This window comes from Pleurodeles waltl, chromosome 1_2 (genome assembly GCF_031143425.1).
Source record: "Pleurodeles waltl isolate 20211129_DDA chromosome 1_2, aPleWal1.hap1.20221129, whole genome shotgun sequence".
Classification (NCBI taxonomy): Eukaryota; Metazoa; Chordata; class Amphibia; order Caudata; family Salamandridae; genus Pleurodeles; species Pleurodeles waltl.
Genome location: NC_090437.1, coordinates 264,397,498 through 264,425,128, shown reverse-complemented (window position 1 = coordinate 264,425,128; position 27,631 = coordinate 264,397,498). Strand labels below are relative to the sequence as shown.

General features: G+C 41.9%; 1 protein-coding gene across 2 annotated transcripts in view; it reads right to left on the bottom strand.

Annotated features, from left to right (window-relative positions):
- Positions 1–27,631, bottom strand: part of GRID2 (glutamate ionotropic receptor delta type subunit 2) — a 2,834,743-nt gene that overhangs the window by 1,155,064 nt on the left and 1,652,048 nt on the right. The gene's annotated exons all lie outside the window — the stretch shown is intronic.

Here is a 27,631-nt window from a genome sequence, read left to right as displayed (position 1 = left end):
TAAATATGCAATTAATGGGTCAACCAATTGGTACATGTTTTAGTGGTCAAAGCTCACATTTTGGGCACTGGATGGCAGAGCTGCAATAAAATCCAGCAAAATAGTATGGGGGTCGGGGGTTTGGCTTGCTTAATGTTCAACAACAATCATTTGATTATTTGTAAAGTACCAGTTAAAATGTTGTCACTTGTGATATAAGCCATGTTCAAATCATTAAATAACAATCTTTGCACCATTTTGTTTTGTAAATAGCTTGTTACTAACATTCTACATCCAGTATTAGATTGCCCAGGTTTTCGATTTGATTTCGTGCAATGTCAATCTTTTCCAATAAGATAGTCTAAATGATTTGAATTTAGTTGCTTCAAGATTTCATCTCCCAGGCTGCACTGATGGGACATATGAAAACTCAAGACAGGAAACAAGATTTCTGTTCAACGTGGTACCATGAATAAAACTGGATTCTGTACACTTCTTCCAAGCTCACTAATTCAACGACCTTACTGGCAACGTCGTCTTTTCATTCTATAGCTTTCATTAAATATAATACTAACTGCATCGCTAATAGCAGAGCCTCTCACAACCAATCCATGGTTTTGCATTAGTGCCAAATACAAACATGTAACGTCAGTTTGATTTCATGTATTCTAAATTGAAGCCTGACTCGGTGCTTAGCTTGGTGACATGCTCTCCGAAACCAAATAATCACAGGGCAATAAATCCTGCTGTCAGTACAACTGAATGTGCTTCAAAAATAATCTGGGCATGACATCATATGGAGGAGGTTTTCTGTCTATTCTATTCCTATATGTAGCTAAAGGGAAAAATCCTTTTATATGAAGAAAAACCTCAATCACCTTGAAGATGGCACGCTTAAATCAGAGGGCCCCCACTCACATTGGTCCACGTGCATTCCAATGTGACCGGCTACCCTTTTTTAATGGCCACTCTTTCAATGTCCCTATGTGTGTATGTGCTGTTGTAGAGGAGACCTATTGATGAAAACAGAAGGGAAAACCGAAACCACATAACAGGGTCAAATTATTCCCCTGTATTTTTAATAATACACACAGAGACAGGAATGAAGGCATTATGTTTACCAGTTGATAGTTTTAGTCCTTTCTTGCTCTGTTTTTTTGTCTGACCAAGAGGTAGCTTTAGCTGGCAAGCAAGCCTCATGTTTTGAAAAAAAAATCATAATAGGTAAATATATACACATACACACACATATGCACATGGGCTCTCTACATTGGTCTGTTTCCTCTCATTCATGTTTTGCTTCCACCCACCACAGTCTGAAGCATGGGGCAATGTATCAGCCCACTTCAGCCATTGGCTATCTTCATGGTAAGCGATGGACTTTTGGTCTTGTACATGTGCATATCGGCCTACAAGGTACTCCACTTTAGTACCAAAGCGGGGAGGCTCAGCCCTGCTTTTATCATTGCACCGTGGTCATGTTTTTGTATGTTTTAGTGCATTTTTTCAGTGGATCCTTTTTCTGCTAAGTTAGTTGTTTTGCGAACATAAACACACCACTTTTTTGTGGTTGCACTTTTAATTTGTATTTATTAATTTTCTACTTTTCATTTCTATTGTATATGCTGGCAAAAATAATACAAAATACGACCAGCATGCCAAGACTAGATCTAGTGGTTTTCCCAATGCCTATTTTTTAAAGAAGCCCTGTTTCCTTTAAGGGAATTGGGTTGTTTTACAAAAAAAGTTTTCAGTTTTGAAATGCAGTCACAGGGATGGTAGTCTCCATTGCAGGGAGTAATAAATTGCGACTTGCCTAATGACTTTTAATAGGCAGGCCGTTCTGTGACCCATAGAGATTCTCTATTTTCCAAACCAATATATTATCACATAGGTTGGTGTACAAAATGAGACTGGATTCTGAAAAGGCTCATCCACAATTTGCAACCGCTTTTTACAGATCCAGTTTAATACACATGGCCCTAGACTTGTCATTCTGATTCTGGTGTACTGCTTTTCCTGTTTTGCAAAGTATCAGAAATCGATATTTGTGGCATTGAAGAATAGTTGATAAATTCCACGTGTGAAAATCGAAACTGTTCCTTGTATTGCTTCCTGTGGCTGTCTCAGCCCAGGAAGTCTGCTTGAACATACCAGCTTTCACTTTCCAAAAGCCCGCAGTCCAGAAAGCTCCCATGAAACCGCCTTTAGAACTAGTTTCCCTGCTGCAAGTAACACTTGGCAAAGACCGGCAACATGGCTGCTGCTGTTTTCAGTGAATTGAGTTGGAATCTTAAAAAGGCTGAACAGATGGCGAAGAAACGACAATACTGCAGAGCTGCTGTGAGTGCTTGCCAAAGACAGCACAATACAAATCTATATCATCTTTCTGGGTTATTGGTACACAGGTGGCAGTGTATATCATTCAAATCAGTTAAAGGTTTTCCATAGCTCATTTTTTAGGATATCTGTCTTCCGGGTGTAAAAATTATACTCTGTAGCACCCGAAGGCAAGAATATTTTTAACGACAGTCGGGATTCCCAGGCAGTGGCGTAGCGTGGGTTGTCAGCACCCGGGGCAAGGCAAGTAATTTGCGCCCCCTAACCCGTGGATTTTAGCACTCGCGAGTGCGAGCGCGCCCCCCCCCCCCCCCAGATGTTGCGCCCGGTGCGGCCGGCCCCCCCCCCTGCACCCCCCACGCTACGCCACTGTTCCCAGGGAGGTGAAAATGAGACAAACTGTTGGAGATATTCTCTGGGAGTTTCAGTTTAATTATACACAATGTCCAAACGCATCTATCTCTGCATAGTCCATCCATTCATCCACCCATCCCTCTCTTTACATGTGCATCCAGTAACATGCCATTTTGTCTGTCCTTATTGCCACCTGCTGCCCATATGTCTGCAGATTCTATCCGTTTATATCGCATCCATAATTATATTAGGCTCTGTTCTGCTAAAGTGTCAATCTTTCTATTCATCCAGTCATTAATCCACCTGGGAGAGATGTCGAGAGAGGGGGATGTCTATATTGTTTCATTTGACTATCATGTGATTGCATTCATTTTAGTATCTCTTATAACGCTCACAATCAGAATATCTAAGTCATGCCTGATGTGAACACAGGAGGCACTTTTTATTAGGTTGTGAAAAAGTGCGTTTCTATGCATTTTTTGAAAGTCATGCCATTTCCTACTGTTTAGTGACATCTAGACACTACCACACTCCTTACCTTGTTGAAACTAAAACCTCCAATCTCCAATTCCAGTTCAATCCAGAGCAAAGGATTCACCTCCAGCACCTGTGTGCAGCCCTCATCCCCTCCTCTAGGTCCTCTTAAGTGAAAAAAGCCCCCTGGCCGTCACACCCTCCTCCTGTGCTGTCAGGAAATACCTAAACCCTGACATGGGATACAAAGGAGTGACAAAGACTGGATTAAGGTTCAATGAGGAGCCAGCAATAGCTGTCACAAAATAAACCCCTTTGCAGTTATCACATAAAGCAGTGGAAAGAAGAAATGAAAATGAATTAAATGAATGGAACCAACAAACGTCACCATCATTTAAAACCATAATTCACAATAACTCATGATTCATAATTGCACAGGCCACCCTCATATTACAACTCTTATAAACTCAAAATCAGTTTATTGTTACAAATGGTCAACACCATGCTTGGATTACATTTATCTCCTTCTTAGAGTAAAATTCAGTTGCTAGAATTCTGATGCTTACAAGACTGAAGAGTGTGGAAAAACACACTTGGGGCCATATGTACGAACACATTTTCCCATAGACATAGAATGGGTAAAACCCTTTGCTACATCTGGCCCTTACTCTTTCATCAGCACCCTGATATCTTTGAGAATGTTCTACTTCACGATCCAGGTCAATAACAATATGGTGATGATCTTTAAAACCTACGGAAGTTCTACATAAGGGACCAAAAATAAATATCAATCAATCACTCTTGATCTTTTAGTCAACCAACGCTGGGAATTCTAAAATCAAATGACTAACCTGGCATCTAGAAATCAACCATAAATTGCATATTTCCCAACCTGCATCTCCTATGTTTTTAAACAATTAGAAACATCCTCACAATATTTAGTAATTTTCTTGGGTTATGTTGCTCCATAAATGCAAAGAATATAGCATAACTTTATAAAAACTTGTAATCCAATATATAACTTTATCATAAGATCACTTCTCTTCTGTTCTTTAATTCACTATTAAACACACTTGATTTTTCTTTCCCAGTTTTTGATTGTATTTAATTTAGTTCAAACATGTATTGTAGATAGAAACATTGCATTTTTATCACATGTATTTGAATGCTGAGATGAAGACAATCTGATTTTGCAGAAAGCACTCTGTAACAACTGTAATAGGACTGAGCGGGAAAGTCTCAAAGTACACACTGGCAAGGGTGGAATGGAGGGGGGAAGAGAAGGAGTTTAATGGCCAACAGCATTATTGGTCTTTGAGTTGATCAGTAAATCTTGGCATTGTTCCAGAACCTCCCAAAACCCTCCTGCACTTGGCTTTGTCCATATGGTTGGGTGTGTGAAGATCAGAAATGGCTCCTTAAAAACAATGCTACAGTATACTCACATGAAAGCAAAGTCTCAGTCCAAGAAGACACAGTATTTACACATCTGCCCTAATCATAACTACTACTGACAAAATTAAATATGCAGAACTATGTTTCATGAAATCACAATATCTACACTAAGGATCTGATTTAGAGTTCAGCCGATGGGTTACTAGGTCACAAACATGATGTATTTCTCATCCGCTGTATTACAAGTGCATTATAACCAATGGCAGTTGTAATAAAGGCAGATGGGAGATCCATCACATTTGTGATGAAGTAACCTATACACTGAACTCTAAGGGCCTCATTACGAGTTTGGCAGTTGAACCGCCGGACCACCGTGGTGGCGGTCTTTCGAACAGTGCCAGGCCGATGGTCCCAAGACCGCTGGATTATAAGATCCCCACAGGGCTGGAGTGAGTGGCAGATGAGGGAAGGGGCAGTATTATGGAGCTACTGCGGGCCAGGCATCCCTACCTGTTGGCACAATGGGAAGACTGTGTCCATGCACCATGTCGTGCATGGGACCCAGTGTGCCCCTACCTCACCATCCATGGGCTCGTACTCATGGTGTCCCCTATTTTGGGCCCCTTACCTGCCTGACCACCAAGCTTTCTATGGAAGTGGAATCACCATTGAAAGCTTGGCAGTCCTGCAGGTAGTAATGGTCATGGTAGTCCCAAAGCCGGTATCTCAACATTGGCCGCCGCAATCAGGGCCGACTCGGTCCCCGCCACACTGTCTATGTCGGTGCAAGAGGTCTGCTGGAGGTCTTCTGGCGGTCTGACCTCCAAAATTGTAATCCGGCGGTCCAACTGCCAAAGTTGTGGCGGTCAGACCGCCACTGCTACTATGGCGGTCCACGGACCACCAAACTCGTAATGAGGCCCGAAATCAGGCCCTAATATTAGAAGCAACAACACTTATTTTACTACTTGATGAGCTGGTAACAAGTAACATTTGTTGAAATGAATATAGGGAATCACGTATTTGTTACTAATGTTAAAGCAACCGTCTAACACTAACCCTCAGCACACACAGTTTAGTAGTACTTCTGACCAAGACGAACTATAGCCCACAATTCCTGATTCTGAGCAGAAGTAGAGGAAATCTAGAATGTTAGCATCAAAAGAATACCTAAGGAAAAAAGAATTCAGGAACTGAAATCCATACCCAGATGTTTGTTTCCTCCTAAGATTCCAGAGGGAGCACTCATACCTTCAATATCAAGAATGCATCTAAATATTGTGCAATGATAGCCAGCCCTGAACATCAGAAGTAAGTCTAAAATTGCGGAAATATGCAAAAAATGGAAACCCTTATTGTATTCCAAAGTGGATGCTTGTAGAAAGTGAATTTTGTCTTGCTTCTCCAAATATTTCCCAAAAGAGCCAGATAAGTTTTTCCAGACTCACTCACAGCAGCAAATAGAAGGAGTGGTACTCTTTTTTTCAGCTATGATGCTTGAAATAATGCTAGGTAGGGACATATGGGCAGATTTACATTAGCGTCATTGTTTGTTACTCTAATGTGGCTCAAGGAGGCAATTTTCGCTGTGCTATATTTCAATGTGGTGTAATGCATGCATTGTGCCACTTTGCGACCCTTTGCGCCACATTATGCCTGTGTCAGGCTTAATGTATGCAAGAAGGGCGTTCTGGTGTTTGGAGGCCGGCAAAAATGGTGCAGTGAAATCACTGGCTGGTCTTGCTCAGAGCAGGCGTTAAAATGACGCACCCATTGAAATCAATTGGCCTCCTTGCACTTTGCTATACTAGCATCAACATTTTTGACGCTATGGTAGAAAAGCGCCACAATTGCGTAAACATTGTTGACGCTATTGTTCTAACAATCGCCATGGTGCACCATATTACAAATATGGCACACACATGGTGTCGTTAGGTGGGGCAAGGGCGATGTAAGAAAAGTGGTGCATCAGTACTGATGCGCCGCTTTCTTGTAAATCTGGCCCATAGTTTGTTCTCCTGACTATGTCTCAGTCCCAGTTCGACCATGGGTTCAACATTGTTACTCAAGTAGACTGTTCCATTTCTCAACAAGGTGGTCTAGGTGCAATAATACAGTACAGGCGGTGAGTGAAGGATTTATTTTTATGGTTCTTCCATGAAAGTTTGACGTGTATAATTTATGGCAGTGGCCTTTCACTTGTTTTATGGAAATCAGGCTGGCTTGTGTAAATCATCTTGCCTGCTCTATACATTGGTTTGTTTATGATGTATTAGTTCATGCAGTATGCAAAGCTGACATTCTCACCTGATTTATTATTGAATTACCTTGTTCGATTAACCATGCTATATGATGTATAGGTAGGTGACACTAACATGGCTTTTGGCTTAGGCAGACCCATAAATGGAAATACATGACAGCTTTGGCAGAGTTATTTTCCGATTTTCCGAATGTATTGTTTTTCTTCCTTGCTCGAGCGAGTACACAGAGGTAGAACGCTCTGAGTTTGGAGTCACACATCCGTGAGTACCTTGTGCTCCGGGAAGAAACAACGTTAGCCATCACTCATGTTTGCAGTAGGCATGAATCATTCCACACACAACTGTATATGTCCTATTGTGTTCTACTGAGAAAACTGGACTGTTAATGTGTATTTCTAGCAAGCCATTATTTATGCTGGGCTACGCATCTGGGGCAAAAAAGCATGGGACTGGAATTAGGCCACAGAGAAGGACCAAATTATGTGGCAAGAACAGGAATATCATGCAACATAAGGAGACATTTTTGATTATATTACCACATTATTTTGTCATTTTTACACACTTTAACACTTTCTGTGCAAAGGTTTCACTTCCTTATTACCAGCCTGGCACACAAAATGAAACAATAATCAAAAGAAGGATGACCAGTCATCATTTGTTAAGGACTTTCTACCACACAGCAACATATTGCCACGCTTTCAGCAACTTTGATTTGTTTACACTTTAAACTATATTTTTGTTAGAATCTGCAGGTTATGCAGTAGATGATATATTTTGTGGCAACTGCACTAAACCCATAATTGTGTGGAAAACTGAGCAGTCCAGTGGCCCTAGATAAAAGGTGTACATAACCAGTTGGCTTAGTAGTAATAGGGTCTCGTTCTACCAGTCTACGGGCCCTACCATTAGGGGCTTTACTGGTTCAGGGTAGAGCTGAGGACCTGTTATTATGTTCCTGTAGATCCATTCAACCTCGGAATTCTCGCGTATTCCCTAAGTTCTCCAGCAGAGCCTATCACGATACAGCCCTATAAAATGTAGCCAGCATTGTACCGCACTGCTAATCTTATGCATAAAATGGGGAATCTGAAGCTACACAATCTAGAATCCAAAATCAATCCTATTTGATAAAAAAAATTATTGGCTAAGGTTGGCTCTTACTTCAACTATGTCATGACTCCTTGTGGCAGCTGTGAGAATTAACAGGAAAATGATTTGGCGACAGTCTGATGGATTTTATACTAACCTATTTTTAAAAGCACAGGTAAACAAGAAAATTAATATCTTCATTTTTTAATGTCCCTAAAGAGACATGTCAGTGGTGTAGCCAGTGTGTCATGGGCCCTGATGCAAGGCATGAAATGGACCATCTGACCGCTGTTTGAACTGTGTAATACAACAATATTCAGGGTAAGTGGGCCCCTCAGACGTCTGGGCCCCAGTGCCACTGCACCTGCTGCACCAATGGAAGCCACCCTCCTGGCATAAGTTGCTTTACAGTAGCCAACGCTGAGCGGCAGGTGGTTGGAAAAAGTGGACAACTTTCGTCTGATCGCTCTTCCATTGTGTAAAACAGAGAGCTTAAAACGCATCAACAGATAGGTGTGACTGCTACAAGAAAATGGGTTTACTGGGTATGTATTTCGTCTCACTGCAGGGCCTAGGTATTTGGCTCTAAGGGGCCTGCCGGACTGGACATAAGCGATACTGGTGAAAACCCTGGGGGCCAAAGAGGAGCCAAGGAGAGGCCTGCTTTTAGGGGTGGATGGACGCAGGGATACAGCCAGGGAAACGGCCTTAAGGGGACACACATACATTTCTTACAGACAGTTATGCTATCGCCCAGGAGTCTGCCACAAAACTTGAGATACTGACTCGGTTCACTGGAAGGCTGGTAACCACCACCACAAGCATTGGTTTAAGCTCCCATTCCACCACTGATGTAAGGCGCTATGAACCTGTGAGGTGCATTAGGCCACAATCACACTAGTCACATGGCAAGCAGTGCTAGCACAACTATGCTGTGCGCAAGTCATAGGTTTTCTTTTTGAACTTGACGTCAATAAATATGTTGTTTGGCTATTATTTCTTGGCTGACTTATCCAAATATAATGCTTTCAGTTATTTTGCTTTCCAAATTATGCTGGTGCTTTTTTTTCAGAATAGCATGAAGCATGGCTTCCATTTTGTACACATGGCTGAAGACCTGTCACTAGAATATTTAGATAAGTCTGTTTTCTCAATATGAATGGCATTAGGCTCGCTCACTTCTGAATGTATTCATATTGTGATTGAAGACTTCCAGACACAGCGCTCATTAACCGGCTGGCATTTTGTTGCAATTGGACGCGCTTCTTTTTTCAACAGATTATGCACGAGAAGACATTCAATAATATGAGCTCGGCATGAGGGTTTTATTCCATTTTTGTTTGAGTTTTGAGACAGGACCTTTAATATCACATAAACTTTCGTAGTGTTTGATTTATCACGGAAATATATGGGCCGGGGCCCACAGTTCCTCTTAAGATCCTGCAGCTGGCACTGCTGGGTTGCCTAATACCAAGACTGCCTATTCTTGTTCCCAATGCTTAATTTGTAAATAAAAACGTGCCAGTGCCCAAAGCCCTCGTCTTAAACAAGCGTCTGCTGCAATTAAATGTGCGAGTAAGAAATATTGAGGCAGCGTAATCCTGAAGCCATCGCGGGCCTCTTAATCCATTCCCAGCCACTCCCTGCGCATTCAGCTCACTCTTGCAGCTTTCTGTTTTCTCACTTTGTGACGCTTTTTCGTTTTTCCTCTTCCTCTGCCTTTCACATATGTGTCTTTTGCTCGCAGTAAATGCTTGAGGCAGAACAATAAGTGCTGGCCCTCAAATATAAGTGCCGGTGCTCCGCACCGGAAGCAACAAGCACAAATTAAGCACTGCTTGTTCCCACCTTATAACTCTGTCTTCCACCACACTTCCTGTCTTTGTCTTACTCTTGGAGGTTCTTGGTTCCAGCCTCGTTGGCTCCCATTGTCTGCCTTTTTTAAATTCCTCTTCCTCCTTTTCACTCATTTTTCTGTATTTCTCTCTGTTGTTATGGGTCAAAGTCTGATGAACAAAAATAAGTCCTGGTGCCCAAACATTAGTGCTGGTGCCTGCCACGCACGACCTCTCGTGCAAACGAAGCACTGTCCAAATCAGCTAATGCCACTCTCCAGATACCACCATGCAAGGTACATTGTTAAGGGCCGTATGAGCTGGACTGTGAAGCGGGCAAGCTTTTCTGATAGCAAGGTCTAATAAATCAAGCCCACCCTTCACGGCTTCTAGAAAAGAACAGGTACCCCGTTTGCAACACAGCTCCTGTTCTATTTTTGGCCTACACGTGCCACCAGCCATACTGCACGCCCCTGTGGGCAATAACGGCAAGTGCTGGCCTTTGGATCCAACAATCTATTGTTTTATCTTTTTTCTTAGTGTTTAATTTAGACAATTCTACGGGCAATGTTCTATCATTACAAATCTTCTGGGCTACACTGTGATACTATAACCCAATGCCGAAGGCTGTAACCATTCTTAAATGTTCCCTTTCTAAGTTAACAAGAGAGAGGGCCTCTAACAACTGTTATAGCATGAGGAAGAAGGTCTATAATAGTGATCGAGTATTTCACCCAGTCTGATATAAACAAGGAGCGATGGAAAAACAAGCATTGGAATCTTGGAGGGGAAGGCCAGCACAGGCCATTATTGGCATCGAGCCACTACATTCTCATCAATGAAGCTTTGAATGTTTAATTTTTCTAATAGTTCTTAAGCTTTTCTTCCTCGTTGGAGACCCCTGGCAGTGGCGCCGGCCTGTAACTCAGGGAGAGGGTATTTTATCAACTAACCAGTGAAGATGCTCTAATGTGGGAACAAAAGTCTGAAGCTCCTTGTTCCAGCGATCGGCTATTCTAAAGTACTCACAATGGAAAGAGAGATGGAACATAAAAGCTCTACAGAATTATGCTTACCATGTCTTACTATGGCTAACGAAGGTCTAGGCTAAAGATTTATTGATATTTCTAATCTTGTCAGTGACTGAAACGAGAATTTGAAGAAATTAGCACTGTCTTGATTGACATGCAGGGGTTTCTGTAGTTTAAAACAATCCAAAGGTGATCCTGATTGATCGCTTCTGGCAGCACACACTCCCTCTAAAAAATATCCAAGACAGGTTGTTTTAAACGACAGAAGTAGTGTATTTCATGAAATTGCACAACATTCATGCCTTAGGTTCCTTCAGGCAGCCCTTGTGGTCCTGCTGACACTTTCAGGAAACAGACTCGTGAATAATTTCGAGTAATGTTCAAACTAACGAAGAGAGATTGCAATGCATGCAACATTTAAAAAAACCTGAATCAGTGCAGACTGTATAATGAATCAGCGGCATGCTGGGGGTTCCTTTCGGTCCATCGTGGGTGTGTGCGCTGGTGAATTTGTCATCTTGCACAGTTTGTAATGATAAGTCAGAAACACAGGACACTGGTTTATAATAACCATGTCCTAAGATACCGTGGTGGTCCTCAACAAGTTAAGGAGGACTGCGTGGTCGAATGAGTCAAATGTCACTTAGGTGCATGATCCATTATCAAGGACTGAGAATTTGGAGCTTCAGAATTGAGCCTGAAAGTAACCACATTGGTATGGCGCTAACAGACCCATGTCAGAAACGTGGCTAGAAGGTTCCGCTTCACTTTTTAGCATTTTTCTGTAAAACTGAACATTTGTTTTTGGCCAGTTTTGACTGACTGTGCCATCTTCCAAAGTGTGAAAGATGGAGTGCTTCCTGTTCACTAACATTTAAAGATTACCAAAGGGAAAGTTATTGGTCATTATTATACAACGTAATCTTTCATGGGAGAAAGGGAGTAACATGTCCCTCCAGTCCCTTTTGTGGTGCATGGGGCCCCCGCCTCTCAAATCGCCCCCCCCCATTCAGCCGCAGAACTACTAATACCTGTGGGTAAGGGGATTGTCACGAACCCCTCATTCCACTTTCCAGGAGAACCCTGTTATATGGTGCTACTCCATTCAATGGAAGCGCAAAATTAGGTTCACAGAGGTTACACAATTACGTGACTTCATGAATATTGACAGAGATGGCTCTGAGAAATTCCGTGTATCCTGAATAATCGTTTATTGAGGGAATAGGATTGTTGTGGGAAAGGCTTTGCTGTCTCTTGCGTTTTGAAGAGTGGGTCTTGAGTGGGTGCGCAAGTCTGAGTGTGTCAGTGAGTGAGTGCATGAGTTTCTGATTGAGTCTGTGAGTGAGTGCATGAGTCTGAGTGGGTCTGTGAGTGGGTGTATGAGCCTGAGTGGGTCTGTGAGTGTCCTTGTGGGTGTATCAGTAGCTGTGTGAGTGACTCAGCTACAAAGGAACTGCACCTGCCCATTTATCCAACAAGAGGCCAAAGTTTTGCACAAAATGTCTACCCAACTGAAGTACTTTCTTCTGGTTAGTTAATAAGTGCTACCTCATTGTCTAAATGTCCAGTGTGTATTCTACACAACAGTTGCATAATGGACCATGAAGAAATGTCTCCAAGTGACCTTGAGTGCGTTTAGCAATGTGATTGTTCCTTGTGCGACTTTCTCCAGAATTCTGTGCTATCATGGATTCTGCTATAGAGAGGACTACAAAGATGTAAATCTACACCAAACCAGGGTCCTTCCTCTTATCTGTTTGATATAAGCGCTCCTTTGTTTTGTGGAGAAGTCCTCTTATTCCTTGGCATGAAGAACACAGCACCACAATCGGCGGGAAATGCACTGCAGGTCCTTCGTTAAGCTGTCCATTATCCTGATAAAAGGCAGGATGACCTTGCATAGGTGGACAGTGTGGGTCCAAGCAGGAGAGCTTCCAGATGAGTTGCACTTTCGTATACTTGTACCAATTTTAAGGGAAACCCATGGACTCATTTAATGGGGGAGGGGTCCACACTTCCCATCCCCGGGATGATTTTGGCATCGGGTCCCATTCTCCGTCAGTAAATGGAGGAGAGGGGGACACCACATATGTTTGCATAATTGCCCTTTGGAGATGGTGGTCCCCAGGGCTCAATGAGTCTTAGGAGGGGGGCCCCCATGCACCCCCCTCCTTTAAAAAAAAGTGCCCCCAGGACCTGGCCCACCCACTGACTCTATTCTAAACAAACGCAGGAGCCGGTGCTTCTTTTTTTTAGAGGGAATTGTTCCCCTTTCACTCTCTTTCCCTCACGTGCCTTCTTGCCCGTTCTCTCTCTTTCTCCCGCCAGCTGACTAATATTCATTTATTTAAAAAAAAAAAAAATAGATCTTATTTAAAAGGCCTTGTTCTGTAGGAAACAGACAGTGAAAGGAATTAGAATGTTTTTTTAAAAGGGAATGAGCTTTGGATATCTTTGTCTTAGTGTACTAGAACTCTGCATGTCTGCGTTCTTTTCTCTACAAAAAGTATTAAAAAAAGCGTATTTACTTTTGATTTGCTAGGTGATACAAATTTGAACACCTGCGAGCAAGATTAATAGCTCCGCAAAGGCAGATGCACGTACGCTGCACGACGTATTTAATTAGGTTATTTCGAGAAGTGGACCGTTTATAGTGAAAATAACAGCATACGGAAAATAATAACAGCACGCCTTCTGATTGACATGTTTTATGTTTTCCTTATCGAGCTCTGTGTTTTTTACTTATCTTTAAGCATAATCACTGCTGGAAGCTGCTACAAAGTAACGAATGATGCAATTTAAAATAGAATGCAAGATTTTATTTCTATCCCATTCGAAATCTTGCATGGCTATATTCACACATTGCAAATATTAATTTTGTTTCTCGGTTATATGTAATTACATTTAAAAGTAACTTATCTTCAGAGTGCACTAAGCAATGTTGTCTAACTATGCACTGTCAATTTCTGTATATCTTTGCAGCAGTTGTATAGTGGTACTTGTATAACGTTGAACCACAGAGCCGTGTAGACAAGGAAGTAAAACAGCATTCTGTTTGGCATGTAAAATACATTCTCCTACATACATTGTGGATTTCCATAATGGGCCGTGTTTTACATCGGCTTCCCAGATGTCTTGCTTGGAATGCATGCTCTGTAGCGTGTTGGTTGTAGTAAGACTATGGCCCTCATTACGAACGGTGGAATTTGACCTGGAGCATGCATTATTATAAAAATCCACTTTTTACAGGAACCCATAAAGTAGGAGAATATTTCAGTTGCCAGTCAAATATGATTTACATCATCATAATGCTAGTCTCAAAACTACTCGTCAGACCTTAGAATTATGTGACATGCAGGATCTCATTATTTGACCAACAGTGAGAGATCCTCTTCAACACTGCCAGTAGTATATGCTGGCAGGGTGGGATTTATCTACCTGCCATTAGAAATGGCTCATGGCACGGAATTATCAGGTCCATAAACTCCAGACCTAATAATTCGGAGACCAGAGATCAGAGACTTTAATTTGCTTCTGCTATTCTTTGGGCTACAGCAGCACCACAGCCTGCTCCCTGCCAAGCTCATGCAACAGCACAAATTGTGCAAATCATGCTTTCACTGTACACACAAAACCTTGCCCTGATTACCCGTTCCCAGACCACAGCCACCAGCCATGGATCTCCCACTGACACTCCACCTGCTCAGAGCAGGTGGAAAATATCCATGGTTTTCACCCGAAACTGGAAAAATGCACAGTAAAGGGCCCAATTTTTCAACATCCATGTAGGTATTCCAAATTCTAGGGAAAAATCTGAAAGTAGCTGAAATTCAGCGTGGGTTACTGATCTGATAACAGATTGACTTCCTCTGCGCTCCCTGGTATTGCTACACCAAATGCCAACCAATATCATTGAGTGATCCTGGGCGAGGTCTGTGAAGTTTTGACATGTGGTCTGAACATGGTTTCAGCAAATTGGCCCTTGTGTATAAGCACGAGCAGTTGCAGAAAAGTGAGTAAACAGGTGCACTTTAGTATGAAGCTATGAATGTGGATTGTGCCCACGAACTAGGTGGGCAATGAATCACGGCGGCATTTAGGGCCTCGGTCAGCATGGGTGTCAATATAATGGTTCAGTCCTAAAAATGTTGTCTCATACTCTCTTGGTACGTGGAGCTTTATTAATGGGAAGTTTCAGGATGGCCCTAGTAACCTCATCAGCAGAGAAGGAAAGAATTGACTTAAGTAGGGGGGGCACAGGGTAAGGTTCGGACTCCACAGATTATATGTGTGAGAAGGGATCAAACAATTTATCTTCTTCAAATCATCAACTGCTGCAACTGAAAAAGGGCTATTAACCACCCGCCAAAAAGTAGTGCTGTCATGTAATTCACCTGCACACATTTACTGGTACCAAGCCTCTTCTCTTAAGGTCGCCTTCCTATTCTTGGTGGCCTTCTTATATTGGCACACAGTAGGCTCATCTCCTCTACATCTCTTGGGGTGCGATTTAAGGGCCTTTTCTAAATTCCGATGGGCTTTGGAGCATGCCCGATTCAACCAGCGTTCGTCCCTATTATCAACCTGTGCTCTACATGGTACTGTAAGGGCAGCCCTGGCAGCAAAACAAAGTGTATTGAAAGCACTCAGAACCTCTTTAGGCTCTGAAGATGGGCTTGAGCAGTGCTCCAGGTCGTGGCAGCACTTATGACATAAATGACAGAGAAATGTATCCAGGATTACTTGTAACCACTTCAGTTGTCTACCTTGATGCTAATGAGTGAGATCAAAGGAGGCAGGAGCTGGTAAAGCACGCTTCTGAGATGAACATCTAAGGAATAGGATTACAGGATGGGATCACTCCAACCAGACTCTAATACCTTGAACTCAACTAAGGCATGTAGCAAAGGGGAAGAAATTAAAATATAATCCACAATTGTCTCATGGCCCCTACCAATATAAGGGAACATATCTTCATATTCTCAATGACCAAACCCAAAGAAGTAATAGTATCAGAACGAAGCAATAATTATAAATGTTAAATAAAAGTAAATTCGATTTGTCAGGGAAAGTGAGCATGAATGCTCCTAAATTAGGAGAGTTGGTCTTTAATTCAACCAAGGAACAGTTCAGAGATAATGATACTAAGAAACACACCCCCCCCTTGGCTCGCCCTAAAGATGAAGGAATGGCAGGACAGAACAAATGTGCAAAACCAGAGAGAAAAGGGTTCAGTTCTGCCTGATCAAGTTTCGTGCAGTGCCAAGTTACCTTATTTTTTAAAGAAGTCTAGCCACTTTTGGTCATTAATCTTCTCCTCCAGCCCCGCTATATTCCATGACAGGAAACTAAAATGCTTGGGGATGAGGTCCCCATTCAAAGGTGCAGACCCTCCTATATCCCCACTGATATCATTACAACCAAGGGGGGCAATCAATCTATTCCCTCCAGTGAGGCAAGGGGATTGAATCTGTTAGATAGGGGGAGAGACATAGCTTTTACAGGAACAGGTCCTAGGTAAGTCCCCTGCCACTTCAACTCTCTAGGAGATGGGATAGATCTCGGAAAACCTGAGTCATCGGTGGGTCCAGGTCCATAAAGAAAATCAGAGTGGCACAATACTTCCGTTCAAGTTAACCTTTTTTGACACAAAAAAGGATTCTCCCTGCAACCTGACTATTACAGAAATCAACCACTTACAATCTCCTGGAAGGGTTTTCAGCCCCGTTCCACCCACCCAACTCTTCGAGCCATGGTTATTTAGCTGTGTGTATTAACGTCAAACCACCCCTTCTTACCAACCAGTGTGTCACCTTGTTCCTCAACTGGTCAAAGTTTTCACTAACATTTTTTTCAGCGGGCACATTTACCAACACCACAACATATGGAGTGCATTCATGGGGGAGATCCTGGTGATTAGTGTTGAACAAAGGTGCATCCACGAACACTCACGGATCAAAGATCCGACGACCACTACACCCAACATTCAGAACAAGGTAGGAAGAAGATTCCACATTGGCCCTCCCCTCCTAGTGCTAAGAGCAAAACCAGACTTCACTGCCCTCAAAGTCCCCTGACCACTGTGGGCTAGTGGTTCCACCCTTTATGGCATGCACATAGCCATAGAGGTTGAAGCGTGGGTTTGGGTTATCTGTGCACTAGCCAAAGACAATGGTCTCACCTGGTCACCCCCAATTGACTCAACCTGAGAGAAGTTTCCTTGGTGGTGGATGGGGCATTGCTTATTTCACCTTGCTGGGGCTTCATAGCTGACGGTGAGTTAATCATCCAGATCTCAGCTTCTATGCCAGCCAAAGGCTCATATATGGGCTCTAGTTATTCTGTCACTGCAGAGTTGAGGTGTTTACATAGGTGTTTTACTACCTCAAGTAGTGTGTCCATTTCCCATACCCCAAATTCACGGTCCACTCCATCCAAGGGGGGAAAGGGGGTACACACTCTCTTTGATTTAGGGTCAGGTTCTTTTCTTTCCCTTTTTACCTTTTATCAGCTCTCCCATTTACTCTCCTACTGCACAAATTGAAGATTAATCACATCCAGCTCCACAATCATTTGTTTTGATTCACACCTCGCTCCCCCTGCCTCAGGTTGTTATAAATAGTTGATATAACTGGGGACTGTGATTCCAGCAGCTCTGGGTGCTTGGTCTAATGGTTGGCGTGGAAGAGATTGGAGTGATAATTGTTGCTCAACTAGATCGATTACTTTACAAATTAGCCCTACTGCTCCTTGTTAAAAGCCATCAAGGGTAGTACCCAGTGGAGCTTTTGGGCCATTCTTTAGTGGTTTTCATTTCCCCATGGCTACTCACATTTAGCATATAAACATATGCAAAAGTAAGCAGCAATCAGGGAAGATCAAAAGTACAGAGAATTTGAGTACTTATTGTGGAGCAGAGATGAGAGTGGTGGCCCAGCCCAGCCTCTTCCAGGTGATGATGGGCACTGGAAGAGCCCTCTTAGCCCACGTGCATCCCACGCAGCAGGAAACCAGTGAGCACTTGAAGCGCTGGACAACTGCAGTGGTCCCTCCTCTCAGGGCAGTGATACTGTAAGGCTGTGCGGGACAACGAGTCCCTCTTTGAATGGCCCCCAGTAGTTTTTGCACATCCCACACAGTGGGAAATCTAGGAGTGCTTTAAGTGCTGGACAATTGTGGTGGCCCCTCCAAACAGGGCAGTGATGCCGTGAGGCATTGTGGGACAGTGAATCCTTCCTTGGGTGGCCCCGGTAGCTTTTGCTAATCCCTAGACATATGTAGAAAAATACAGCTTGCAAAATAATACTCGACCCTGCTCAACAGGGCCTAACAAGAATCATCACAGTGAAACCCACCAGGGTTTGTTAGAAAAGGTGACCAACATCAATACTTTTGCCTTCTATGGTAGTTTGCGACATTCCATGGAACAAAATAGTTATCCGTAAGCTTTCTTTTAGTGCAGTAACAATGCACAGCTAAATGCCTATTGACTTTAACGTATGGTTTTCACAATAAATGTGTAAGGCCTAGTGCCTTTATCATACAATGCATTATAAACAAATCAGGCCTATAGCGATCAGCATTGACTTGCCCCCATAATCAACTAAGTCCTGCTACATCAAGTATCAACCTTGCTTCCACCTGGAAAGTGCAATACAGGTAGTCTTTTTTGTAGAAGCACACCCATTTGTTGCAATAAACTCTGGTATTCCCTGTACTCATGGAGATGAACATGTGGGTGGTGCCAAAATTCCATCTCTCAGTAGAACTCTGAAAGCTCTCTTTTTTTATTCAAGCTCAGCTGACAGATGCATTGAAAAGCCAGACCTAAGTTAATGAATGCCCTCATCCCAGCTGTGCTGCAATACATGATCAAGTTATATGACACTTAATAGAAATATAATGTCATGTCTGTGCCCCTAACAGTTCATGTTCAGGCAGCTCTATAAATAAATATAGTTATCACAGCTGTATGAAGGGCAAGCAGTTGTTGTGGAAACTTTTGGCCAAGCAAAACAAATACTCCCAGATCCAAAAATGTGGGTAGTACCAGAGCCTCTCTCCTGGTGATTCTCACATAATTGTCTGGTGATAGCTGCTCTGTCAAGCCAGATGATAAAAAACACATTCCTCCTGATTTCATATTATAATGAACCATAACACTGAAGGATGAGAGCTGCTGGCTAAAAGTCTTTAATAAGCTTATAAACCATAGTAATTGCACAGCAGATAATACAAAATGAACAGCATCTCCCTTTCACCAATAACATTATCTAATAAAGCTAAACTTCTCTCATCAATTATAACATAGTGACAGGGTGACAATTCTGCATGATGACTGCAAGCGAAACTGCCTTCCACTACAGCTTTCCCCATTTTGTTACACTAATGGTCCTCATATCGATACACAGTCCTACAAACTATTCACCATTGGTAGAAATCCCACATTTATTGTTACCTTTATAGTGCAGACACAAGATCCTGATTTATACGTTTTTAACACCGCATTTGCGTCATTTCTTACGTACAAAAAATGATGCAAACGGGGTGCAAAAAAGTATAAATCAGGGCCTAAGTGATATGCGTCCTATGTGACAGCATCACAGTTTAGAAGCACCCCACTCAAAGGCAAACTTCCATGTTTGACACCATGACATTCGAAAGTTTGATGTGCAGCTGTGTGAACCACAGATGCACCAAGTCATAGCCTGTGGGTACATTTGGGCCACCCTACTCTGTCCCAGTATAAGCAGGATGCAGCAGGATTAGTAGGAGGTGTGCAGAGGTATTGTTAAAAATATTTTAGTGATCCAGATTTACGACACTAGAATTAGTGAGATTGTGACCCTCAGAACCATAATTTAACCAAACTATTCTCTATCATTACTGTATGACAGAATAATATACAGCATTCAATAGACTTATTACAGTCAACTAACCATGCTATATTAAACAAATATAGGTTAGATGAGTGTATAAGAAATACATTTTGAGTGTTCACTTGTAGGGGTGTCTGTGTGCGTTGGGTAAGCTAAAGCTACATGCTTTACATTAATGCAAATCGTGATGTTCTGGTTAAACTTTTCATATTTCCCCCACCAGAAGCAAGGAGCAACAGCTGACAAGTAACAGGTAATCAGTTCATACATTCGTGTTTAAACTAACTATCAGAAAAAGGCAGTGATGAGGGGTATCTTGGTACTTAAGAAAGCTTATGGCACTGATGATCGTTTTATTAAAAGGAAAAACATGCTGGCCACAGTTACAGGTAAAAAAATAACCTTTATAATCAACAACTATAATAATTAAACTAAAACTTTTATTGTATCTAACTAGACAGACAAAGCCTCCACACATAGTCCCATATTTATACTTTTTTTGCGCCGCATTTGCGTCATTTTTTGTCTCAAAAGCGGCGCAAATGTAGAAAATACAATTATATTCTGTAAGTATGCACCGCTTTTGCGTCACAAAATGACGCAAATGCGATGCAAAAAAAAGTATAAATGTGGGCCCATAGTGACTAGAACTCAACTCTCTCTGCAGTGGCGGCTATTTATACCTCACTGGGTTCTCTTTAGCAGTAACATTCTCGTGCTTGCTCCGGTGTATAATTTTAGGTATTAAATTCTACTTGGGAGGGGAGACTTGCTGCCATAATGATTTTTCTCCACCACAGGTTAGAGCGCGGTTCCCCCAATTTCGATCCATCAAGAGCATCACAAATAGAATACCATTGCTGTAATAGGATTAGGCTGCTGTGTAAACCTTTTTGAGCCTAATGCACAACTCCTCTGTTTTTTGCTTGTTCGCTGTTTGTCTTGACTACACATTGCATAATCACTTATGCTGTCTTAGTACTGTGAGCACTGGACACACTGAGCACTGCACCTTTTTGACATGCTGTTTCTGCTACACTGTTTTAACAATGAATAATTGTGAAATATTAAATACAATGTATGTATGTTGAGCCTAGTTTTCTCTTTTCTTACCTTAGCTGGTCCTAATGAAGCCAACAGATTGTAATTAATGATACAACAGAAATATTCAAATGAGTAAACTTTATGAGCCCCAGGTCAGAAGTGTGTCTTCAAAAGTTGTGTAATTACTCAGATCTCCTTGAGGCAGATGGGCTTGCTCCTGTTTCCTTTATACACTGTCACTGTGCCCAATTTCCTGGCACCCATTTGAGCAGTCTTGTACATGACTATGGAACCTACTTCACAACTTACCTGCAACCAGCTCCCTCACTTGAGTGATGTGATCATTAATACATCTTTTAAGTCTGAAAGTATGTTTTTTTCACTAAGTGAAACATCAATCCACAGTGCAATAATGCGCACTCTTGGCCAAGTCGGCCCATCAACAAAACAAGTTAATAAAGCTTTACTGGATTTCTACAAACATGTTTCTGGTTGTTCGGTTCTGTAGCTCTTGACTGAATTTCCTCTCTGTTTCTACACCTACAGCAGCTCTTGTTGGGTCATTGCTGGAGCTGTACCATGTGTTAAAGTTGGAAACAACAGGTGTGAATTGAATGAAACACCCTTATCAATCTAACAAGATTAGGAGGCTGGCTGAACCTGCCAGGAGATGAACTGTGACCAATAGAAAATACATAAAGCCCTGGTCCTGCAGCTAGTAGGAATGTTTTCCCACTAACCTAACTTACATTTCAGACTGTTGTTGAGGTCACTGCATCATCCACTATACTTTTTTCACCACTTCACCATCTCTGGCTGGTAAACTGGGAACATGTTTGAAGTTTATCCGAAATCTGACCAGTAAAAGTAACTGTAGATTCTCAAAACGATGACAAGATCTACTGGTGATATCGAACAGTTACATTAGAAACATGGTTCGACTTTGCTGAGATGAAAGTGTATAATAATGGTGTCGCAAATTACTCTATTTTATCTAATCTACTCACCCCTAAATAATTCCAGTCCCTTGATGCTCCTAAAATGACATATGAATACCCAATTGCATGGGTAAAAAAGACTCTCCCTTCTTAAAACCCGTATGCACATATACCAGGTATAAAATAGAATATACAATTTATGATGGATTGAAGAAAATGATAAAGTGTGTTGGTGATTGCATATACATTTATCCTAAGGGCTTCTTCTTTCAGAAGATTGCCAGAACGGGGTTTCCAGACATCATTTTCCTTAGCCTCAAAATGGTTTATCGACTCTTGTAGTTAGTAAGCATTACTTAATGTTAATAACACTGATCTGGTAATGGTCCCATCGCCATCATCTCATTAGCAAGTTTTCTCGGAGGAATACATAGAAAACAAAAGGACTAAAATTAGAACCAGCCCACGTGGAGTATGATTGAAAGGTGATTGGCACCACAAAAGACATTTTCGCAAAGAATATGCTTCCAGCTCTCACAACCACTCCAGGTGCCAGGTGTAAACATCCACCGAAGATGATTTCACTCATAAATTACTGGCTCTGCTTCCCATTGAATAGCAGGAATTCATCTGGTGTCGCACTCCATGCTCCTTTTAAAGATCAGTGTTAACCTGCAATAAATGGTGTCCCTCAGATTCTTACAAAGCCATACATATTCTAGGGTCGTTCACAAAACATTCATGACTAAGAGGCGTTTCAAAAAGGCATATGGGACTATCATGTACCCTTGCATAACATGTACAGTCTGACGCCCAGATATGTATAGATGGTCAGGCTCAGGGGAGTACCAGATTGGCCAAAATAGGTGAAAGTTCTACTCCATACTTTTGCATGATTCACAAACTCGTCATGGATTCTCAACACGTATCTGCATTGCATTGCATCTTCCACACTATTCAAACTTATAACTGAAACAACCAAGAGTATCCGCTACAGAATACTTAAATACAAGCCCTTGTGCCGCAATATCATCACTTTTTCATGATGCTGTGGCAGCGCAAGCAGTCCCCTAGACTGCGCACCATTTGTAAACTGACCATTGCACCAGTTTGTAAAGCCTTGTGCCACTTATACCTGCACCAGGTATAATGTATGCATGGTGGGTATTCCCACATCAAAAGCCACACAGAACTGGAGCAGTGATATTTACTACATTTCATTGCGCCATTCTGCGTCTTCACAGGATCACTTTTTTAACGCCTGCTCAGAGCAGGCATTAAAGTGATGCTGGGCTAATTGACATGGAACCCTCCTCGCATTGCTGGAGTAGTGCCAGATTACCAACGCTACTCCAGCACTGTGTCACCTTTGTGCCAACAGAAGCACCAGAATTTCTGGCACATCTGTAGAATTGTACACCATGGAGCGCTGTATCATAAATACAGTGTTACCATGGCGTCGTTAGGAGGTTAGGAGGAGGCTTGTGCAAGAAAATTGGCACATGGATGCCGATGCGTTAGTTTCTAGCAAATGAGGCCTTAGGTCTTCACATTTTCATAGGGTAAATGATGGAAGGGAATAATGTCATGAAAACATACTTTCTAATCACAAATTCTGAAATAAAAATACAATCATTTTAATTTCACTGTTTTCCTGGCCATACTTGTGCTGAACCTGAGCACTGCTGAGACTCAGCACACAAATGGTAAAGGATGGCAGGCATGTGATAGGAATGATTGAAACTATATACCCTCAGACACCCAGCTCCTGTACATCTTATGTTTCACTCGACTACGGTTGAAGGATTTGTGAAATAAATAAAAAGTTGCAGTTGTCTACAGTGTCAAGGCATGTGCCAGAGTAAGGGGCATATTTACAAGCCCTGTGGCACAGCTGTGGCACAGAGCAGCGGAGCAAGTGACCTTGCTGTGCTGCCCTACACCACAGGGAAAGGACAGAAATGAACTGTGTTTACAAGAAAAAGATGCATTTCTGTCCTTTCCCCCTGCGCTGGTGAACAAATTGCTACCTAGCACCAACACAGGCATCCTTGCACCATGGTGAAAGGGTGTCTGCTTTGTCAGCTGGATTGTTTTTGTACAGGAAGGTGGATTGTTTTTCTGGAAGGCACACCTTCCTGCACAAAAACAATCCAGAGAGGCATTTTTCTCCTTATATTTGTGCTGCAGAATGCAGCACATATAGAGAGAGGAAGCAACAAGGAGAAATAAAGATAATTCTTCTCGTTGTGCCTGCCCTGGGGGGGTGTACAGTTTTGACGCATTCCCATGTTTTGCAGATTCTTGTAAATCTGGGAATGTGGCAAAAGCTATGGGTGTTCTATTGAAACACCCACTGCAACACCCATGGTACACCTCCGTGACTCAGTGTAAGGCAGCGCAGCGACTTGCGCTGCGTCACCCTCCACCACATCTACAAGGTCATGAAAAGCCACACAAAGTGGCTTTGTGTGGCCTTATAGATATGGGTCTTCAATATGAGGCACCGATGCCTCACAAAAAGTGACGCACCAGCGGTTCACGGGGCTTGTAAATATGCCCTTAAATGTTATCTTTTACCCACATAGCTGCCAACAAACAGCCTCCTGTGCAGAAAGCACCCAATGCTGACAACTTACCTTTACACCAACCAGCTACTTCTGCCTTTCTATTTATTGTGGCTTTGTAGCACATTTCAGACATTATCTTTCAACTGTGGAATGTTTATTATTTTCAGGTCATTGTCATTCTTTGTCCTGTGGAATCTGCTGCCGCCTGGTCTGCATTCAATGCAAAATCAATGACGACCGATTAAGAACACCGGTAGTAGCTTGCTCTCGAGAGAAAGAACTAACAAGGGAGGACCTTTAAGTGGTTGGCCATAGAAATATAGTTCTTTCACGCACATTGCCATGTCATTTTACTTCATTTTCCATTATAGAAAGAGGGCCGCGGACCAAGACTATTCTAAAGTGTCCACTCTAGATAGAAAATGCCCCTCTACAATATAATAATCTCATAAAGAAACCAACACGTTTTCAACAGCGGAAAGCCAACAGATTATTGATTTCTGAAGCAACATGAGCTCTTATTCAAAGGCAAACAAATCTAAATCAAGGAAAAATAAGATTTCATTTAAGATGTTCCATTTCGTTCGATTGAATCCTCCATCGCATGTGTGCGCTTGGTTAGAAGAACTACAAAATGCTGCTTGTTGCTTCAACTATGTTTTTTAAATGTTTATTTAGTTTGTTGTTCTTACAGAGTTTTTGCAATGCTAAACACCACTTCCGAGCACAGGATCTAACGTTAGGAACGGGGAACTAGAAATAGAAATTGGACGATTAAAGTCAGGTTGGATAATATAGTCTCTGCATGTCGAGCCGAATAGGTGAATTTTAAGCATCTGACGTTTATATGATCAGGTTCAAGGCAGAAGTGCTCACAGGATGGGTTCATGGACGTCAATTCACCAAAATGTCAGGGGTTGTGTCGAGATCGAGAGAGAGAGAGGGAGAGGGAAGACGTGTACACACACACACATGCACACAACATGCACACACACACACACACACACTCATAAACACACTTTCACCTGCATGCATGCACGCAACATGCATTTAAAAGCATTTTTACTTACCTCACCTGCAATGGAAGGGCATATTCCCAGTTAGATGTACCCTATTTTTATTAGACTGATAATATGTTGTTATTCACTATTAGTGAAATAAAAGTTGACAGAAAACTGAGAGAGTGGAGCCCTAACTGACATCCATAAGGATGAGCTGCCACTATGTTCCTTGCACTGAATTCGCCACCTCTAAAGCCAGGGGTATCAAAGACAGTGTCATGGATCAAAAGGGGCAAGCCAGGGGTCGCAGATGCGACCCCTGGCAAACCCTAAATTACATCCATGGGTGGGTTCCAGAGTCATGAATCTTTATAGTGAAGCAATTTGCTGCAAAACTATTCTTACATTTACTGGAGGGAAGTGTTAGAGATTTTAATAGAAATACATGCTTTTGAAAACTAACCTGTATGAGTGAATTACAGGCCTAAACAAGCGCTGCATATTAAACATGTATTTTCTCTTGTAAAGCCTGCATGACATGCACTTTTCGAAGGGTGCTAACATTAGCGAAATCCTTCCTGTTAAGCTAATCTCTAGTTGCTTCTTTTGACCTGACATTAGTGAAATTCCTTACTGTTAAGCTAAGCTGAAATTGCTTCTTTTGACCCTAACTTGCATGACACACACTGCCTATGCTAACAAAGAAACTAATATTCTTATTTTGTGCTTAACTGCTTGACCTGCATTGGAATGTCTACTTTGTTAAATTAATCTTTAAAACATGTATCTTTATGAATATATTTCTAATGTGAAGGCGTTTGAGAATAATAATGACAAAATGTGCTTGCGCATGAAACTTACATAAATGTTCTGTCTTTCAGAAACCATATGGATGAGAACTTTCATATTTGTTTCATTGTTGTTAAACTTTATTTGAATGTATCTTCTTGTATTTGGAACACTCTTTGTTAGACCTTACCATTGCAACGGAACTACATTTTATCTGTGAAACTGTTAATAATTTTGTATCATTGTACACTGTATAAAAGTCTCCCAGGAAAAAAATAGCTGGCTGACTGGCTACTGTGCTCTAATGCTCACTCTCTTCAGCTTAGACCTTGCATTCACAATTGAACAACCTTAGTGGCTAGACAGACTCTTAGACACTTGCTCCTTTATGCTATTTTATATTTCATAATTCTGACTCAGAGTTATTCTTCCTTGCTGAGTTTACTAGGACTGTTATTGAAAGGACTTTTCATGAGGTATTTAACTAAGTAATTATTTTCTTTAAGAAATTAGACTAGGAATCAGGTTTATGGGACAAGCTTTATGCTATGTTCTGTAATTTGTACTTTACCTGACAATAAAGAGATAAGCAAACTAATGAATAATAAAAACATTATTGACTCCAGAAATTAAAAAAAATTGACAGCTGAAATTATGTATGCAGTATGAATTTTGCAGCTTTGATTTCTCGCTCATCTCTAGGGTCCATTGCCATGTTGCCCAAGAGTTGCTGAGATTATTAGTAAATATCTTCTAGGCCAATCCGTGCTCCAGAAGTCAGTGGTGCTTGTCTGGTTGGCTTGTAGATCAGGAGCAGACTTGATGAGGCAAATTACACAAGCTTGTGAAGATTTTCTTGATCTGGCAGAAAATTGTGAAGTCAATAGATGTTTGGGCAGCAGCCACGGTAGAGATTTCTTGATCCAGAAGTTGTGGTTGAATCACATTAGAAGTTTGGACAATCTTACAAGGTTAGGAGGCTGGGTGAAGGTTAGGAGCATGGGTGGCACACTTTCTATGGGTGCAACCATTTTGGGTCTATTAAGGCTATAAGTCAGAACAGAAACCTTGCTAATGCAGAAGATGTCAAAGACCATTTCATGCCCTTGCCCTCCTGCAGCTGAAGAAATAGCTGGTTGTTGTGACTGTGCATGTGAATGTTAATATCACAGCTATTACAAAAGAAAGACAATCTAGTCACGCAATGTCGAAGGAGGTCGGCAACAGCACTAATACTTGAGGAAGGGTATAATGAAACAAGATGGTCAAACACAGAAATTAGCTCAGTTGCAACTGGCTGGAGTGTACTGCATGAAAGGAGGAGACCAACATATAAGCTGTATGCTTGGCAGAGCCACTGTCTACCAAACGTCACATCAAAATGCTATGGTTTTCTGTGCCTGCAAATAAATCAGGTATGATCATGGTCTCTGACTCTTAGTAGCTCCTCCTTAAAGCCTCAAAGATGGTGAATGCCAGAATGACATTCACAAAATAGATCAATTCAAGTAGAAAAGAAAGTTGAGATGTGACTTGGACTCTAACCATTCATGGAATAACTGAGATAGGTCTGAAGTTTGTAGGCTATACCAGTCAGCATTTTGAATCCTTAGCAGCTGGACTGATGCCCTCACATCTGAGATTGCATGGCA